Source organism: Oncorhynchus gorbuscha, linkage group LG14 (genome assembly GCF_021184085.1).
Source record: "Oncorhynchus gorbuscha isolate QuinsamMale2020 ecotype Even-year linkage group LG14, OgorEven_v1.0, whole genome shotgun sequence".
Taxonomy (NCBI): Eukaryota; Metazoa; Chordata; class Actinopteri; order Salmoniformes; family Salmonidae; genus Oncorhynchus; species Oncorhynchus gorbuscha.
In genome coordinates, this window is record NC_060186.1 from 81,436,052 (window position 1) to 81,442,700 (window position 6,649).

General features: G+C 60.0%; 1 protein-coding gene across 1 annotated transcript in view; it reads right to left on the reverse strand.

Annotated features, from left to right (window-relative positions):
• aldh8a1 (aldehyde dehydrogenase 8 family, member A1) overlaps positions 1 to 6,649 on the reverse strand; it is a 47,275-nt gene that overhangs the window by 16,700 nt on the left and 23,926 nt on the right.

The window sequence follows — 6,649 nt, forward strand, 5'->3', positions numbered from 1 at the left end:
ATGTCCAATTCTAGACAGGAGTCAGGCCCCACACCTTACCCCACAGAAGACAGGAGTCAGGCCCCACAGCTTACCCCACAGAAAGACAATAATCAACTCCGTTTGCTGAAGGATTATTTTAACAAAATTATGTTAGGTTAGGATTGACTGGTTGGTTTGCTGGTTGGCTGGTTGGCTGGTTAGCTGTTTTTCTGGCTGGCTGGCTGTCTGGCTGGTTGGTTTTGCTGGTTGGCTGGTTGGTTGGCTGGCTGTTTGTCTGGCTGGCTGTCTGGCTGGTTGGTTTCTGGTTGGCTGGTTGGTTGGTTGGCTGTTTGTATGGCTGGCTGGCTGGCTGGCTGGCTGGCTGGCTGGTTGGTTTGCTGGTTGGCTGGTTGGTTGGTTGGTTGGCTGGCTGTTTGTCTGGCTGGCTGGCTGTCTGGCTGGTTGGTTTGCTGGTTGGCTGGTTGGTTTGCTGGGTGGCTGTTTGTCTGGCTGGCTGGCTGTCTGGCTGGTTGGTTTGCTGGTTGGCTGGTTGGTTGGTTGGCTGGCTGTCTGGCTGGTTGGTTTGCTGGTTGGCTGGTTGGTTGGTTGGCTGGCTGTCTGGCTGGTTGGTTTGCTGGTTGGCTGGTTGGTTGGTTGGCTGTTTGTCTGGCTGGTTGGTTGGTTGGCTGTTTGTCTGGCAGGTTGGTTGGTTGGTTTTGTCTGGCTGGTTGGCTGGCTGTCTGGCTGGTTGGTTGGTTGGCTGTTTGTCTGGCTGTCTGGCTGGTTGGTTGGTTGGTTGGCTGGCTGTCTGGCTGTCTGGTTGGTTGGTTGGCTGGGCAGTCTGGCTGGTTGGTTGGTTGGCTGTTTGTCTGGCTGTCTGGCTGGTTGGTTGGTTGGCTGTTTGTCTGGCTGTCTGGCTGGTTGGTTGGTTGGCTGTTTGTCTGGCTGGTTGGCTGGTTGGTTGGTTAGCTGGGTTTGTCTGGCTGGCTGGCTGTCTGAGTTGTACTGTGTCTCTCAGCTTTGTGTGTGTGTGTGTGTGCGCGCGTGTGTGCGTGCGTGTGTGTGTGTGTGTGTGTGTGTGTGCGTGCGTGCGTGCGTGCGTGCGTGCGTGCGTGCGTGCGTGTGTGTGTGTGCGTGCGTGCGTGCGTGCGTGCGTGCGTGCGTGCGTGCGTGCGTGCGTGCGTGCGTGCGTGCGTGCGTGCGTGCGTGCGTGCGTGCGTGCGTGCGTGCGTGTGTGTGTGTGTGTGTGTGTGTGTGTGTGTGTGTGTGTGTGTGTGTGTGTGTGTGTGTGTGTGTGTGTGTAGGCAGGAAGAGGGGAGGTGAAGACTGAGAGTCCAGAAACAGAAGCAGACTTTCACATTAGGAATTTCTCCATTTACAGCCACAAGCAGAACCCCAGACATACACACAGAGGCACCTGTTATCGCCGTCTACTGGGCCCATCTGCCTGAGAGAGAGAGGAGGGGTATAGAAAGAAAGAGAGAGAGAGAGAGAGAGAGAGAGAGAGAGAGAGAGAGAGAGAGAGAGAGAGAGAGAGAGAGAGAGAGAGAGAACAGACAATTGCACAAAAACAAAAACACAGGTGCAAATCCTAGCACTCACTCACTGTACAAAATGTAAACGATAACTTCACTAGATAACAATGCATCAGTCTATAAACCCTATTGACCCTGGTGGGGTGATGGGATGGTGGGGTGATGGGGTGATGGGGTGATGGGATGATGGGGTGATGGGATGGTGGGGTGATGGGATGGTGGTATGATGGGATGGTGGGATGATGGGATGGTGGTATGATGGGATGGTGGGGTGATGGGATGGTGGGGTGATGGGGGTGATGGGATGGTGGGGTGATGGGATGGTGGGGTGATGGGGTGATGGGGTGACGGATGGTGAGGTGATGGGATGGTGGGGTGATGGGGTGATGCAAGTGATAGGATGGTGGGGTGATGGGATGGTGGGGTGATGGGGTGATGGGGTGATGGGATGGTGGGGTGATGGGATGGTAGAAATGGTGGGGTGATGGGATGGTGGGGTGATGGGATGGTGGGTTGATGGGGTGATGGGGGATGGTGGGGTGATGGGGGGATGGTGGGGTGATGGGGTGATGGGGTGGTGGGGTGATGGGGTGATGGGATGGTGGGGTGATGGTGGGGTGATGGGGTGATGGGGGTGATGGGATGGTGGGGGACGGTGGGGTGACGGGACGGCAAGGTGATGGGGTGATGGGATGGTGGGGTGATGGTTGGGTGATGGGGTGATGGGATGGTGGGGTGATGGGGTGGTGGGGTGATGGGGTGATGGGATGGTGGGGTGATGGTGGGGTGATGGGATGGTGGGGTGATGGGATGGTGAGGTGATGGGATGGTGGGGTGATGGGATGGTGGGGTGATGGGGTGATGGGATGGTGGGGTGATGGAATGGTGGGGGTGATGGGGTGATGGGGTGATGGGATGATGGGGTGATGGGGTGATGGGATTGTGGGATGGTGGGGTGATGGGATGGTGGGGTGATGGGATGATGGAGTGATGGGATGGTGGGGTGATGGTGGGGTGATGGGGTGATGGGATGGTAGGGTGATGGGATGGTGTTGGGTGATGGATGGTGGGGTGATGGTGGGGTGATGGGGTGATGGGATGGTTAGGGTGATGGGATGTGGTGGAGTGATGGGATGGTGGGGTGATGGTGGGGTGATGGGGTGATGGGATGGTGGGGTGATGGTGGGGTGATGGGGTGATGAGATGGTGGGGTGATGGGATGGTGGGGTGATGGGGTGATGGGGTGATGGGATGATGGGGTGATGGGATGGTGGGGTGATGGGATGGTGGGGTGATGGGATGGTGGGGTGATGGGATGATGGAGTGATGGGATGGTGGGGTGATGGTGGGGTGATGGGGTGATGGGATGGTGGGGTGATGGGATGGTGGAGTGATGGGATGGTGGGGTGATGGTGGGGTGATGGGATGGTGGGGTGATGGGGTGATGGGATGGTGGGGTGATGGGATGGTGGGGTGATGGTGGGGTGATGGGGTGATGGGATGGTGGGGTGATGGGATGGTGGGGTGATGGGATGGTGGGGTGATGGGGTGATGGGGTGATGGGATGGTGGGGGATGGGGTGATGGGATGGTGGGGGATGGGGTGATGGGGTGATGGGATGGTGGGGTGATGGGATGGTGGGAAATGGTGGGGTGATGGGATGGTGGGGTGATGGGATGGTGGGTTGATGGGTTGATGGGGGATGGTGGGGTGATGGGGTGATGGGGTGATGGGGTGGTGGGGTGATGGGGTGATGGGATGGTGGGGTGATGGGGTGATGGGATGGTGGGGTGATGGGATGGTGGGGGGATGGTGGGGTGATGGGATGGTGGGGTGATGGGGTGATGGGGTGATGGGATGGTGGGGTGATGGTTGGGTGATGGGGTGATGGGATGGTGGGGTGATGGGGTGGTGGGGTGATGGGGTGATGGGATGGTGGGGTGATGGTGGGGTGATGGGGTGATGGGGTGATGGGATGGTGGGGTGATGGGATGGTGGGGTGATGGGATGGTGGGGTGATGGGGTGATGGGATGGTGGGGTGATGGAATGGTGGGGTGATGGGGTGATGGGGTGATGGGATGATGGGGTGATGGGGTGATGGGATGGTGGGATGGTGGGGTGATGAGGATGGTGGGGTGATGGGATGATGGGTGATGGGATGGTGGGGTGATGGTGGGGTGATGGGGTGATGGGATGGTGGGGTGATGGGATGGTGGGGTGATGGGATGGTGGGGTGATGGGGGTGATGGGATGGTGGGGGGATGGTGGGGTGATGGGATGGTGGGGAGGTGGTGGGGTGATGGGGTGATGGGATGGTGGGGGATGGTGGGGTGATGGGGTGATGGGATGGTGGGGTGATGGGATGGTGGGATGATGGGATGGTGGTATGATGGGATGGTGGGGTGATGGGATGGTGGGGTGATGGGGTGATGGGATGGTGGGGTGATGGGATGGTGGGGTGATGGGGTGATGGGGTGATGGGATGGTGGGGTGATGGGATGGTGGGGTGATGGGGTGATGGGGTGATGGGATGGTGGGGTGATGGGATGGTGGGGTGATGGGGTGATGGGGTGATGGGATGGTGGGGTGATGGGATGGTGGGGAAATGGTGGGGTGATGGGATGGTGGGGTGATGGGATGGTGGGTTGATGGGGTGATGGGGGATGGTGGGGTGATGGGGGATGGTGGGGTGATGGGGTGATGGGGTGGTGGGGTGATGGGGTGATGGGATGGTGGGGTGATGGTGGGGTGATGGGGTGATGGGGTGATGGGATGGTGGGGGGATGGTGGGGTGATGGGATGGTGGGGTGATGGGGTGATGGGATGGTGGGGTGATGGTTGGGTGATGGGGTGATGGGATGGTGGGGTGATGGGGTGGTGGGGTGATGGGGTGATGGGATGGTGGGGTGATGGTGGGGTGATGGGGTGATGGGATGGTGGGGTGATGGGATGGTGGGGTGATGGGATGGTGGGGTGATGGGATGGTGGGGTGATGGGGTGATGGGATGGTGGGGTGATGGAATGGTGGGGTGATGGGGTGATGGGGTGATGGGATGATGGGGTGATGGGGTGATGGGATTGTGGGATGGTGGGGTGATGGGATGGTGGGGTGATGGGATGATGGAGTGATGGGATGGTGGGGTGATGGTGGGGTGATGGGGTGATGGGATGGTAGGGTGATGGGATGGTGGAGTGATGGGATGGTGGGGTGATGGTGGGGTGATGGGGTGATGGGATGGTGGGGTGATGGGATGGTGGAGTGATGGGATGGTGGGGTGATGGTGGGGTGATGGGGTGATGGGATGGTGGGGTGATGGTGGGGTGATGGGGTGATGAGATGGTGGGGTGATGGGATGGTGGGGTGATGGGGTGATGGGGTGATGGGATGATGGGGTGATGGGATGGTGGGGTGATGGGATGGTGGGGTGATGGGATGGTGGGGTGATGGGATGATGGAGTGATGGGATGGTGGGGTGATGGTGGGGTGATGGGGTGATGGGATGGTGGGGTGATGGGATGGTGGGGTGATGGGATGGTGGGGTGATGGTGGGGTGATGGGATGGTGGGGTGATGGGGTGATGGGATGGTGGGGTGATGGGATGGTGGGGTGATGGTGGGGTGATGGGGTGATGGGATGGTGGGGTGATGGGATGGTGGGGTGATGGGATGGTGGGGTGATGGGGTGATGGGGTGATGGGATGGTGGGGGATGGGGTGATGGGATGGTGGGGGATGGGGTGATGGGGTGATGGGATGGTGGGGTGATGGGATGGTGGGGAAATGGTGGGGTGATGGGATGGTGGGGTGATGGGATGGTGGGTTGATGGGTTGATGGGGGTGATGGTGATGGGGTGATGGGGTGATGGGGTGGTGGGGTGATGGGGTGATGGGATGGTGGGGTGATGGGGTGATGGGATGATGGGGTGATGGGATGGTGGGGGATGGTGGGGTGATGGGATGGTGGGGTGATGGGGTGATGGGGTGATGGGATGGTGGGGTGATGGTTGGGTGATGGGGTGATGGGATGGTGGGGTGATGGGGTGGTGGGGTGATGGGGTGATGGGATGGTGGGGTGATGGTGGGGTGATGGGGTGATGGGGTGATGGGATGGTGGGGTGATGGGATGGTGGGGTGATGGGATGGTGGGGTGATGGGGTGATGGGATGGTGGGGTGATGGAATGGTGGGGTGATGGGGTGATGGGGTGATGGGATGATGGGGTGATGGGGTGATGGGATGGTGGGATGGTGGGGTGATGGGATGGTGGGGTGATGGGATGATGGAGTGATGGGATGGTGGGGTGATGGTGGGGTGATGGGGTGATGGGATGGTGGGGTGATGGGATGGTGGGGTGATGGGATGGTGGGGTGATGGGGTGATGGGGTGATGGGATGGTGGGGGTGATGGGGTGATGGGATGGTGGGGGATGGTGGGGTGATGGGATGGTGGGAGGTGGTGGTGGGGTGATGGGGTGATGGGATGGTGGGGTGAGATGGTGGGGTGATGGGGTGATGGGATGGTGGGGTGATGGGATGGTGGGGTGATGGGGTGATGGGATGGTGGGGTGATGGATGGTGGTGATGGGGTGATGGGATGGTGGGGGGATGGTGGCGTGATGGGGTGATGGGATGGTGGGGTGATGGGATGGTGGGGGGATGGTGGGGTGATGGGGGTGATGGGATGGTGGGGGTGATGGTGGGGTGATGGGGTGATGGGGTGATGGGATGGTGGGGTGATGGGATGGTGGGGTGATGGGATGGTGGGGTGATGGGATGGTGGGGTGATGGGATGGTGGGGTGATGGGGTGATGGGGTGATGGGATGGTGGGGTGATGGGATGGTGGGGTGATGGGGTGATGGGATGGTGGGGTGATGGGGTGATGGGATGGTGGGGTGATGGGATGGTGGGGGGATGGTGGGGTGATGGGAGTGATGGGATGGTGGGGTGATGGGGTGATGGGATGGTGGGGTGATGGTGGGGTGGTGGGGTGATGGGATGGTGGGGTGATGGGGTGGTGGGGTGATGGGGTGGTGGGGTGGTGGGGTGATGGGGTGGTGGGGTGATGGGGTGGTGGGGTGATCAGGCCCCGATAGGCCTTGTTGAAAGGCCTTTATAGTCCCTATCAAACTTTCCAGATGTCTTGATCTCCGAGCA